General features: G+C 46.2%; 1 long non-coding RNA gene across 5 annotated transcripts in view; it reads right to left on the bottom strand.

The window, feature by feature from the left end:
- Window positions 1-13,731, bottom strand: part of LOC148778671 (uncharacterized) — a 107,976-nt gene that overhangs the window by 19,686 nt on the left and 74,559 nt on the right. For 3 of the 5 annotated variants that reach the window (XR_016037226.1, XR_016037229.1, XR_016037225.1), the window contains exon 2: window positions 4,950-5,049. This is a non-coding gene — a long non-coding RNA (uncharacterized LOC148778671). Of the gene's footprint in view, window positions 1-2,923; window positions 3,051-4,949; window positions 5,050-13,731 lie in introns of all 5 variants that reach the window. The other 2 variants (XR_016037228.1, XR_016037227.1) reach the window with 2 other exon arrangements.

Below are 13,731 nucleotides of genomic sequence, written 5' to 3'. Positions count from 1 at the left end.
CCTAACTGTCCTGGGTCCTCTGAAGACAGACACTCAACAACAGCCACACACAGAAAGTTTCTTCCCTATTTTCCTCACCTTTTCCTTCAGCGGCACCACCTCCCCACAGGTCCTGAGGAAACCAGACTCCTGTCAGCCTGAACTGAACCCCACAAAATCCCAGAGCTGAAGCACCAGCAGGTCCTGAGGAGAACAGACTCCCATCAGCCTGAACTAACCCCACAATGTCCGAAAGCCAAAGCCATAATGGGTCCTGAGGGGCCAGATTCCCATCACCCTGGATTGAACCCCAAAATGTATCAAAGCTCAAACCCCAGTGGGTCCTGAGAAGACCAAACTCCCGTCAGCTTAAGCTGAACCCCCACAACATCCCAAAGCTGAAGCCCCAGTGAGTCCTCAGTGGCCAGACTCTCGTCTCCCTGAACTGAACCCCACAATGTCCCAAAGCTGAAATCCCAGTGGGTCCTGAAAAGACCAGACTCCTGTCAGCCTGAACTGAACCCAGAGCTGAAGCACCAGCAGGTCCTGAGGAGACCAGACTCCCATCAGCCTGAACTAACCCCACAATGTCCCAAAGCCAGAGCCATACTGGGTCCTGAGGGTCCAGACTCCCATCACCCTGGATTGAACCCTAAATGTATCAAAGTTGAAACCCCAGTGGGTCCTGAGGAGACCAGACTCCCGTCAGCTTGAACTGAACACCACAATGTCCCAAAGCCAAAACCTGAGCAGGTCCTGAGGAGACCAGACTCCCTGTCTTCCTGAACTGAATCCAACAATGTCCCAAAGCTGAAGCCCCAATGGGTTCTGAGGAGACCAGACTCCCTTCAGCCTGAACTGAACCCACAACGTCCCGAAGCTGAAGCCCCAGTGGGTCCTGAGGAGACCAGACTCCCGTCGGCAGCCACACGCAGCCAGGCGCTCGGTCAGAGCGGGAACGCCGCTTGGGGTGGGGGCGGGGCGGGAGGCGGGCTCCGAGCTCCTGCCAGCCAATGAGAACTGCAGATCAAGCCGCCCTCACTCACGCAGGCGCAGCCAAGCAGAGACTGCGCCCCTCAGGGCAGTTCTGCTGGGTCCATTAAACTATGGAAATTCGAACTGAACATTGCCAATGTCCAAAACTTCTCCAAAATAGTTAAGGAATAATTAACTTGAAATTGTGTAGAATGAAATGTAGTCACCAAATTCACTCAAATTTATTAACAGACATTTAAATTTTGAAACTATCAAAATTGTGGACCTAAACATAGAAAATCTACAAGATCCAGGGTTTGTCCTGTATATCATGAGCTTTGAGTTTTAACACAGAAGCCGTCAGTCCACAAAAGAAAAATATTGTGGACTTTATAGAAATAAAGATGTCTATTCTGAAAGACTTCAGTCAGAAAATCAAAATACAAGCCACAGACTGGGAGAAAAATATTTGCAAAATTCATATCTGATACAGGATGTGGACACAAAATAGACAAAGACCTCTTGAACGACCCTGTAAACAATAAGTGAAGATCTGAACACTCAGCCAAAAAAAGTTATACAGATAGTACAAGACAGAAACACGCTCAACACCATACACCATTCCGTTCCGTTCAGTAGCTCAGTCGTGTCAGGCTCTTTGCGACCCCATGAATCACAGCACGCCAGGCCTCCCTGTCCATCACCAACTCCTGGAGTTCTCTCAAACTCATGTCCACAGAGTCGGTGATGCCATCCAGCCATCTCATTCTCCGTCGTCCCCTTCTCCTCCCGCCCCCAATCCTTCCCAGCATCAGAGTCTTTTCCAGTGAGTCAACTCGTCGCATGAGGTGGCCAAAGTATTGGAGCTTCAGCTTTAGCATCAGTCCTTCCAATGAACACCCAGGATTGATCTCCTTTAGAATGGACTGGTTGGATCTCCTTGCAGTCCAAGGGACTCTCAAGAGTCTTCTCCAACACCACAGTTCAAAAGCATCAATTCTTCGGCGATCAGCTTTCTTCACAGTCCAACTCTCACTTCCATACATGACCACTGGAAAAACCATAGCCTTGACTAGACGGACCTTGGTTGGCAAAGTAATGTCTTTGCTTTTCAATATGCTATATAGGTTGGTTATAACTTTCCTTCCAAGGAGTAAGCATCTTTTAATTTGGGAATTACAAATTAAAGTCACAAGCAATCACACTACACATATTAGGCTGCTAACTCTAAATATATGCCAGTACCAATAGCTGGAGGCTCAGGAATAGCAGGAACGCTCCCTCACTGCTGGTGGGATGCATGCACAGCCACCTTGCAACACAGTTGAGCAGTTTTCTCCAAAGCTAAACAAACCTCACCTTGGGATCCAACAATAGTACTTCCAGTATTTAGGAAACTGCTTTGAAAACTCCATGCCCAAATGCAAACAAAGATGAACTTAGGCACAACAGCACTATCCATAATAGTTAAAAGCTTGAAGTAATCAGGGTATCCTTCAATAGATGAATGAATAACCAAATTGGGGTATATCCATGTCAAAGCAAGTAGAACATGCCACCCCAAAATATGCCTCTCTGCTGTGAGGATTGCTTAAGTCCACTTCCATGAAAAAAAAAAAAAAAAAGAGGACTCTCAGTAAACTAAGTAGCAACTGCTGTCTTGTGATGGACATTTACAACAGAGAAATCTCTGCATTTAAGGGTTGTCCCTGTTTGCACCAGAAATAAAAGGATAATTAAAACTCAAGTAACTTATCAATGTGGAGAAAGAAATGGCAACCCACTCCAGTGTTCTTGCCTGGAGAATCCCAGGGACGGGGGAGCCTGGTGGGCTTCCGTCTATGGGGTCACACAGAGTCGGACACGACTGAAGTGACTTAGCAGCAGCAGCAGCAACTTATCAATGGAGAGGTCCTGACTTAAATCTATAAACAATCATACCCTTCTTTACTGTGTTTTGTGTAATTACCTTCCATAATGGGCCTCTCCCATTCTTCAGCGTCTTTTTTTAGTTGAAGATGGCATTTAAGGTGACGACTTCGGACATTTCAGGGTTTCAGCTCAGGTTTCTTTGGTAGCTCCCCTGTATACAGAAGCTATTTGTTGTTTTAGTCACTAAGTCGTGTTCGCCTCTTTGCGACCCCACGGACTGTAGCCCGCCAGGCTCCTCCGTCCATGGGATTCCCCAGGCAAGAATACTGGAGTGGGTTGCCATTTCCTTCTCCAGGGGATCTTCCCAACCCAGGGATTGAGCCTAGGTCTCCTGTATTATAGGCAGATTCTTTACCACAAAGCCACCAGGGAAGCATAGAGGAGGTATGCTTCTGTTTTTTCTCCTGGTAATTTGTCTTTTATTATAGAAGGGCAGAGTGAAAATTGTTTTTCCTCCCATACACATTCAATGGAGTATTACTCATCAGTAGTAAGGAACGAGCCACCAAACCTTGAAAAGCATGGTTAAATCTCACGTGTATATCACTCAGTGAAAGGATACAGTCTGGAGAGACAGCACACAGTATGACCTCATTTATGACCTTCTAGGAAAAGCAAAGCTACATAGATGATAAGCAGACCATCTGCTCCCTGTGATGCTTTAGGATGGACACCTGTCACTATGCCTTTGTCTACGCTCATCGATTTGTATAGCTCAAGGGATCAAACAATCTATTCAAGTATAGTTATATAGAGTGTAGGAGAGTCGCAGGACAGAATACACAATGCAATAAAACCTAACCACACTAGAAATGCACGAAAAAGACATCTCACTGTGGGAGATGGGGAAATGTGTTGACTTTGGAACTGAATGAATCGACACACAAAACGCAAAATGGCCTGCACATAAACACTGGGCTTCATTTTACAGAGATCTTTCCAGAGTGCAGTAGGTGGAAATCTGAGACCACTGTACATGTAATCTGAAGAGGAGAAAAGAGCTGACAAGTGCAAATGGTGGGGGCCAGGCCCCTCGATGCAGGAGTGGGAAGTTACAGATAAGCAAAGAACAAGAGGAGGACGCTGAGCCCCTGACCACCACTCCTTCTGGCTCTGAGTTGTGTCCGACAGGACCACCATCACCTGCACGTAGGTGCTATAACCCTTCTGCCCCCTCCTGGCCTTTCCCCTTCCTCCCTGCAATGAGTCCAGTGACATTTCCAGCCTGCAACCCTCTCCCAGGCCAGGTGCATCTCTCCATCCACGGCCTCCCCATCTCATCCTGGGGACTAACAGGCCCTCAAGGACTGCAATCCTGCTGCTCTCCACACCCAGAGGCAGCCCCAACTTCTCCAGATGCTGAGCCCAGACACCTGGTGTAACCGAGCAGGAGCCTATGGGGCCCTCCCAGGACAGACCCTGTCCCATATCCTCTGCTATAGCTTCTCTCTGAAGTATGGAGATAATAAATAGTATCTGAAGCACACTCAGGGAGTTGTTTTAAAGCTGCTAAAAGCCCCACTGAGTGGAAGAAGTTAACTACTTGATAAGCATGAACACGTCACTCCCAGAGTGTCCAGTGCCTGAGGATTTGTGAGGTTAGCCGCCTGTTACCTCACCAACCAGAGAACGGCGCACCAGTGAATCACATACTCAGTGACCCCCTCCTTCATGTGGCCTGTAAAACTGCTTTCCTGAAACCCTCCAGGGATTTCAGGGTTTAGAGCACGAGTTACCTGTCTCCACGTATCGGTGCCTTTACAATTAACGCCGCACTTTGCTTTACTGCAACTGGTGTCAGGCGACTGGCTTTACTGCACTCAGGTGTCTGAACTCAAGTTTGGTTGCCAGTTCCTTGTGCCCCAGGGACTGTTAGCTCCTTCTCCAGGGCATATGGCCAACCCCCACGCTAATTCCCCTCTACACCCACGGCCCAAGCCTAATCCCTCCATCAGGCCCTACAAAGCTCCCTGCCCTCACGGTGCGTCTCACATCCCACCCAACATGGTCTTTCTGAAGCCTGAACAAGACCATGCCCCGCTCCTACCTGTGATTCCCCTCACCTGATGAAGCGAGGCCTTGATCCGTTCCAGGTGACTCCAGGATCCTCATTCTCTCCAGACTCCACGTGTGTGACCGCTGTCTGTGCCGATCTATATGGGCCTGTGGTGATATCCTAAAATAAGGGTTATTTTATACACAGATAATGGGGTGAATGGTGGCCCCAAAAGATGTGTCCCCCCAGAACACGGGAACAGGCCCATATCTGGGAAAAGGGTCTTTGTAGATGGTAGTTAAGGATATCAAGGTAAGGTCATCTAGGGTGAGGCTGACCTCCAATCCATGACAGAGTCCTTAAAAGAGCTAAAAGAGGACACAGATGAGAAGCCTCGTGAAGATGGAGGCAGAGATGGGAGGGAGGGGGCCACAAGCCCCGGGACCCTTGGAGCCCCAAAACTGGAGAAGGCAGGAAGGACCCTATCCTGGAGCCTTTGGAGGGACCTCAGCCCTGTACCATCTTGATCTCAGGTGTCTGGTCTCCAGGACTGGGGGAGGATGAACTCCTGTTGCTTCAAATCACCCAACATGAGGTCGTTTGTTAGAGAAGCCACAGAGAACTCACACAGGCCTGCTTTGTAGGATTCTAGAAGTGTGGGTCTCACTAAAGGAAGATGGACGCTGGATTACAGAACCCTTAGAGTCAGCACCGGGCCCTCAGAAATGCTAAAGCAGTGGCTGAACCCCAAAAGGTTGAGGGGTCAACTCTGAACACTGTCCCGAGGGGTACTGGCTGCACATGCCTCCCCAGGTTCTTACACCTGTATGTGGTGTAGTAAGTATCTAGTCCTGACTGAGGACATTCAATGTCACTGTTCACATTGCTCATTAAGAACCCACCAGTTACACAGGTGAAAACCCACTTAGGATGCTTGCTACACCAATGAGCAATTCTGAAGATGGTCAGGGGTGGGGACTTACGTGCAGACAGCAGCCCATCCACTCTCCCACCCCCTCCTCCATACTCCCAACCCCTCCTCCACACTCCTGACCCCCTCCTCTACCCTCCCAACCCCCCACCCCCACTTCCACAAGGAGGCTCCTCAGTGGGAAGCTTTGGGACCATGCAGAGGCATCTTGAAGTAAATGCTGCCTGATCCCTAGGCTAGCTGCTCCTGAACATTCTCCACCCATCCCAGTTAAAATACTCGAATATGTGCAAAAAAAATTAGAGATACCAAGGGAACATTTTATGCAAAGATGGGCTCAATAAAAGACAGAAATGGTATGGACCTAACGGAAGCAGAAGATATTAAGAAGAGGCAGCAAGAATACACAGAACTGTACAAAAAAGACCTTAATGACCCAGATAACCATGACGATTTGATCACTCACCTAGAGCCAGACATCCTAGAGTGTGAAGTCAACTGGGCCTTAGGAAGCATCGCTATGAACAAAGCTAGTGAAGGTGATGGAATTCCAGCTGAGCTATTTGAAATCCTGAAAGATGATGCTGAGAAAGTGCTGCACTCAATATGCCAGCAAATTTGGAAAACTCAGCAGTGGCCACAGGGCTGGAAAAGGTCCGTTTTCATTCCAATCCCAAAGAAGGGCAAAGCCAAAGAATGTTCAAACTACCACACAGCTGCATTGATTTCACATGCTAGCAAAGTAATGCACAAAATTCTCCAAACAAGGCTTCAACAGTCCATGAACCAAGAACTCCCAGATGTTCAAGCTTGATTTAGAAAAGGCAGAGTTACCAGAGATCAAGTTGCCAACATCTCTTGGATCATAAAAAAACAAGAGAATTCCAGAAAAACATCTACTTCTACTTCACTGACCATGCTAAAGCATTTGACTGTGTGAATCACAACAAACTGTGGAAAATTCTTAAGCAGATGGGAATACCAGACCACCTTATCTGCCTCCTGCAAAACTTTATCCCAGTCAAGAAGCAACAGTTAGAACCGGACATGGATCACTGGACTTTTTCCAAATTGGGAAAGAAGTATGTCAAGACTGTATATTGCCACCCTGCTTATTTAACTTACATGCAGAGTACATCACGAGAAATGCCAGGCTGGATGAAGCACAAGCTGGAATCAAGATTGCCAGGAGAAATATCAATAAACTCAGAGATGCAGATGACACCACCCTTATGGCAGAAAGTGAAGAGGAACTAAAGAGCCTCTTGATGAAAGTGAAAGAGGAGAATGAAAAAGTAGGCTTAAAAGTCAACATTCAAAAAACTAAGATCATGGCATCCAGTCCCACCACTTCATGGCAAATAGATGGGGAAACAATGGAAACAGTGAGAAACTTTGTTTTCTTGGGCTCCAAAATCACTGCACATGGTGACTGCAGCCATGAAATTAAAAGATGCTTGTTCCTTGGAAGAAAAGCTATGCCCAACCTAGACAACGTATTAAAAAGCAGAGACATTACTTTGCTGACCAAGGTCCATCTAGTCAAAGCTATAGTTTTTCCAGTAGTCATGTATGGATGTGAGAGTTGGGCCATAAAGAAAACTGACTGCCAAAGAATTGATGCTTTTGAACTGTGGTGTTGGAGAAGACTCTTGAGAGTCCCTTGGACTGCAAGGAGTTCAAACCAGTCATTCCTAAAGGAAATCAGTCCTGAATAGTCATTGGAAGGATTGATGCTGAAGCTCCAAAATATTGGCCTCCTGATGCGAAGAACTGACTCATTTGAAAAGACCCTGATGCTCGGAAAGATTGAAGGTGGGAGGAGAAGGGGACAAGAGAGGATGAGATGGTTGGATGGCATCACTGACTCTATGGATATGAGTTTGAGCAAGCTCTGGGAGTTGGTGATGGACAGGGAAGCCTGGCGTGCTGTAGTCCATGGGGTCGCAAAGAGTCAGACACGACTAGGCACTGAACTGAACTAGGGAACATTGAGTTAAAATCATGAGGTATCACACCATACTTATTAGGGCTACTAAACTCCATATACGTGACAATATCCACTGCTGGAGGATGAGGAACAAGAAGTCCCCCTCACTGCTGGTGGGATGTGTGTACGGCCACTTTATAACACAGCTGGGCAGTGTTCTCCAAAGCCAAGACACTGGATCCAACAATCATGGGTTCAGTGTTGTCAACTGCTTTGAAAACTTATCCCAAATTCAAACAAGGATACAATTATGCACAGCAGCACTATTCATAATAGCTAAATAATTGAAAAAAATAATCAGGATATCCTTCAATTGATAAAAGCATAAGCAAAGTGGGTTACATCCATGATAAGATGAGTAGAATATGCCACCCCAAAATATGCCTCTCTGGCATAAGGATTATTTCAGTCTAACTTTAAAAAAAAAAAAAAACAGAAATCTCAGGAAACTAAGTAGCAATTACCCTTTTGTGAAGGACATTTACAACAGAGAACTCTACATATTTAAGCGCTATGCCTCTTTGCACCAGAAGTAGACGACAAGTGACTCTCAAGTAATTCTTATTGACTTGAAGAGAGACAGGAAGATGGCAGAGGAATAGGACAGGGAGACCACTTTCTCCACCACAAATTCATCAAAAGAACATTTGAACACTGAGTAAACCCCACAAAAAAACTTCTGAATGCTGGCAGAGAACATCAGGCACCCAGAAAAGCAGCCCGTTGTCTTTGAAAGGAGGTAGGAAATAATATAAAAGATAAAAAGAGAGGCAAAAGAGGGAGGGACGGAGATCCGTCCTGGGAAGGGAGGCTTAAAAAAAAGAGAGAAGTTTCAAAACACCTGGAAACACTCTCTGGCGAGTCTGTGGCAAACCTTGGAACCTCAGAGGGCAACATCACCAGGAGGAAAAATAAATAAATAATTAAAACCCACAGACTAAGTGCCCAGAGGTAACTCAGCGGTGAAGCTGCGCAACCGCCTGCACCCCCCACTAGCAAGTGGGGGCTGGGCAGGGAGGCGTGGGCTGCATCACTTGGAGTAAGGACCGGGCCTGGATGCCCCGGGGGCAATCTGAGGGCGCTAACTTAAGATAGCTAAGCAGACTGTGGGATAGCTACCCCGCGAAAAGGCAAAAAGCCCCAACCTAAGACACCACCAGACCCGCTCACAGAACAAAGGACTGAACAGAGCTAGCCGGCTGCAGTAAGCCCATCCACCATTCCCCACCAAGACAGGCAGAGGAGGGCAGCCAGAACCAGAAGCGGGCATTCGCAGCCCCAGAGAGGCATCTGATACCAAGCTGCCAGCAGGCTTCATTGCTAACCAAGACTTCTTGGGTTCTGGCCGGTCAATATCCGCCTGAGAAGGTGCGCTGGCTGTACACCCAGAAAACCGAGTGGCAGGGACCGGGGAGGCGATAAGTCGCAGCGACCACGCTCGCCAAACACCTGGTCACCTGAGCTGCTCATACCGGGGAAGGGCACAAAACGCAGACCCAACCAAGTCTGGGACTTTGTGGAGTACCTGAGAACCTGAACCTGAGCGGCTCAGACCTGTGAAGTGCATACAACCCAGCGCTGGCCTCAGACAGTTCCAGGCAAAGCAACCTAGAGCCTGAGCAGCATAAACAGGGAAAGCACACACGCCGTGAGCAGGGGCAACCCCAGTGTAGCCGAGACACTGCGAGCACTCCCCACAGACGCCAGTGATATTTGTTAGCAGTGTTCCTCCCTCCCCACAGCACGACTGAACAGCTGAGCCTAAAAAAGTCCACCACCGCCCCCTGGTGTCAGGACGGGAATTAGACACTGAAGAGACCAGCAAACAGAGGAGCTTAAACAGAAGGAACTGCCTTGGAAGTGACAGATGGAGAAGTCTTGAGCCTGCTGCAAGAATAAGGCTGAAAACCAGAGGCAGAGGCTTCAGTCCAAACCCTGAGAACACCAGAGAACTCCTGTTCCAGGGAACATTAATCGATAGGAGCTCATCAAATGCCTCCATACCTACACTGAAACCAGGCACCACCCAAGGGTCAACAAGTTTCAGAGAAAGACATACTACGCAAACTCTCCAGCAACACAGGAGAATTACCCTGAGCTTCAACATACAGGCTGCCCAAAGCCACTCCAAACCCACTGACATCTCAAACTCATTACTGGAAACTTCATTGCACTCCAGAGAGAAGAAATCCAGCTCCACCCACCAGAACACCGACACAAGATTCCCTAAGCAGCGAAACTTGACAAGCCACCCGTCCAAGCCCACACACAGCAAGGAAACTACATAATAAAGAGAACTCCACAAACTAGCAGAAGACGGAAAGGCCACCCCAAACACAGCAATATAAGCAAGATGAAGAGGCAGAGAAATACCCAGCAAGTAAAGGAACAGGATAAATGCCCACCAACACAAACAAAAGAGGAAGATATAGGGAATTTACCTGATAAAGAATTTCAATTATTGATAGTGAAAATGACTCAAAATCTTGAAAACAAACTGGAGTTACAGATAAATAACCTGGAGACAAGGATCGAGAAGATGCAAGAAAGGTTTAACAAGGATCTAGAGGAAATAAAAAAGAGTCAATATACAATGAATAATGCAATAGATGAGATGAGAAACACTGGAGGGAACAAACAGTAGAATAATGGAGGCAGAAGACAGGATAAGCGAGCTAGAAGATAGAATTGTAGAAATAAATGAAACAGAGAGAAAAAAAAACGAATTGAAAGAAATGAGGACAATCTCAGAGACCTCTGGGACAAGGTCAAACACCCCAACATTCGAATCATAGGAGACCCCGAGGAGAAGACAGAAAGAAAGACCATGAGAGAATGCTTGAGGAGACAATAGTTGAAAACTTCCCTAAAATGGGGAAGGAAGCAATCACCCAAGTCCAAGAAACCAAGAGAGTCCCTAATAGGATAAACCCAAGGCGAAATACTCCAGTTCAGTTCAGTTCAGTTCGGTCGCTCAGTCGTGTCCGACTCTCCGCGACCCCATGAATCACAACACTTCAGGCCTCCCTGTCCATCACCAACTCCCGGAGTTCACTCAAACTCATGTCCACAGAGTCGGTGATGCCATCCAGCCATCTCATTCTCTGTCGTCCCCTTCTCCTCCCGCCCCCAATCCTTTCCAGCATCAGAGTCTTTTCCAGTGAGTCAACTCGTCGCATGAGGTGGCCAAAGTATTGCAGTTTCAGCTTTAGCATCACTGCTTCCAATGAACACCCAGGATTGATCTCTTTTAGAATGGACTGGTTGGATCTCCTTGCAGTCCAAGGGACTCTCAAGAGTCTTCTCCAACACCACAGTTTAAAAGCATCAATTCTTCGGCAATCAGCTTTCTTCACAGTCCAACTCTCACATCCATACATGACCACGGGAAAAACCATAGCCTTGACTAGACGGACCTTGGTTGGCAAAGTAATGTCTCTGCTTTTTAATATACTATCTAGGTTGGTCATAACTTTCCTTCCAAGGAGTAAGCGTCCTTTAATTTCATAGCTGCAATCAGCATCTGCAGTGATTTTGGAGCCCAAAAAAATAAAGTCTGACACTGTTTCCACTGTTTTTCCATCTATTTCCCATGAAGTGATGGGACCAGATGCCATGACCTTTGTTTTCTGAATGTTGAGCTTCAAGCCAACCTTTTCACTCTCCTCTTTCACTTTCATCAAGAGCCTTTCGAGTTCCTCTTCACTTTCTGCCATAAGGGTGGTGTCATCTGCATATCTGAGGTTATTGATATTTCTCCCGGCAATCTTGATTCCAGCTTGTGCTTCTTCCAGACCAGCGTTCCTCATGATGTACTCTGCATAGAAGTTAAATAAGCAGGGTGACAAAATACAACCTTTACGTACTCCTTTTCCTATTTGGAACCAGTCTGTTGTTCCATGTACAGTTCTGACTGTTGCTTCCTGACCTGCATACAGGTTTCACAATAAACTACGGAAAATTCTGAAAGAGATGGGAATACCAGACCACCTGACCTGCCTCTTGAGAAATACTCCAAGACACATATTAATCAAATTAACAACGATTAAACACAAAGACCAAATATTAAAAGCAGCAAGGGAAAAGCAACAAATAACACACAAGGGGATTCCCATAAGGATAAGAGCTGATCTTTCAACAGAAACTCTTCAGGCCAGGAGGGAATGGCAGGGCATACTTAAAGTGATGAAAGAAAATAACCTACAGCCCAGATTACTATACCCAACAAGGATCCCATTCAAATATGAAGGAGAAATCAAAAGCTTTACAGACAAGCAAAAGCTGAGAGAATTCAGCATCACTACCAAACCAGCTCTCCAACAAATGATAAAGGATCTTCTCTAGACAGGAAACACAGAAAGGGTGTATAAACTCGGACCCAAAGCAATAAAGAAAATGGCTACGGGATCGTACTTATCAATAATTACCTTAAACGTAAATGGGTTGAATGCCCCAACCAAAAGACAAATGCTGGCTGAATGGATACAAAAACAAGACCCCCATATATGTTGTCTGCAAGAGACCCACCTCAAAACGAGGGACACACACAGACTGAAAGGGAAGGGCTGGAAAAAGATATTCCATGCAAATAGAGACCAAAAGAAAGCAGGAGTAGCAATGAAACTAGAACACTCCCTAACACCATACACAAAAATAAACTCAAAATGGATTAAAGATCTAAATGTAAGACCAGAAACTGTGAAACTCCTAGAGGAGAACGTAGGCAAAACACTCTCCGACATAAATCACAGCAGGATCCTCCATGACCCACCTCCCAGAATATTGGAAATAAAAGCAAAAATAAACAAATGGGACCTAATTAAAATCAAGAGCTTCTGCACAGCAAAGGAAACTATAAACAAGGTGAAAAGACAGCCTTCAGAATGGGAGAAAATAATAGCAAATGAAACAACTAACAAAGAATTAATCTCCAAAATATACAAGCAGCTCCTGCAGCTCAATTCCAGAAAAATAAATGACCCAATCAAAAAATGGGCCAAAGAACTAAACAGACATTTCTCCAAAGAAGACATAAAGATGGCTAATAAACACGTGAAAAAATGCTCAACATCCCTCATCATCAGAGAAACGCTAATCAAAACCACAATGAGGTACCATTTCACATCAGTCAGATGGCTGCTATCCAAAAGTCTACAAGCAATAAATGCTGGAGAGGGTGTGGAGAAAAGGGAACCCTCTTACACTGTTGGTGGGAATGCAAACTAGTACAGCCACTATGGAGAACAGTGTGGAGATTCCTTAAAAAACTGGAAATAGAACTGCCATATGATCCAGCAGTCGCACTCCTGGGCATACACACCGAGGAAACCAGAACTGAAAGAGACACATGTACTCCAATGTTCATTGCAGCACTGTTTATAATAGCAAGGACATGGAAGCAACCTAGATGTCCATCTGCAGATAAATGGATAAGAAAGCTTTGGTACATATACACAATGGAGTATCCAGTTCAGTTCAGTTCAGTCGCTCAGTCGTGTCCGACTCTCCGTGACAGCATGCCAGGCCTCCCTGTCCATCACCAACTCCCGGAGTTCACTCAAACTCATGTCCACAGAGTCGGTGATGCCATCCAGCCATCTCATTCTCTGTCATCCCCTTCTCCTCCTGCCCCCAATCCCTCCCAGCATCAGAGTCTTTTCCAGTGAGTCAACTCGTCACATGAGGTGGCCAAAGTATTGCAATGGAGTATTACTCAGCCATTACAAAGAATACATTTGAATCAGTTCTAATGAGGTGGATGAAACTGGAGCCTATTATATAGAGTGAAGTAAGCCAGAAAGAAAAACACCAATACAGTATACTAACTCATATATATGGAATTTAGAAAGATGGTAACGGTAACCCTGTATACGAGACAGCAAAAGAGACACAGGTGTATAGAACAGTCTTTTGGACTTTGTGGAAGAG

The sequence above is a fragment of the Moschus berezovskii genome, chromosome 1 (genome assembly GCF_049115385.1).
Source record: "Moschus berezovskii isolate FMDL1 chromosome 1, NW_MosBer_1.0, whole genome shotgun sequence".
NCBI classification, from domain to species: Eukaryota; Metazoa; Chordata; class Mammalia; order Artiodactyla; family Moschidae; genus Moschus; species Moschus berezovskii.
Note: the sequence above shows the minus strand (reverse complement) of the source record. Positions and strands in the feature narration are given on the sequence as shown.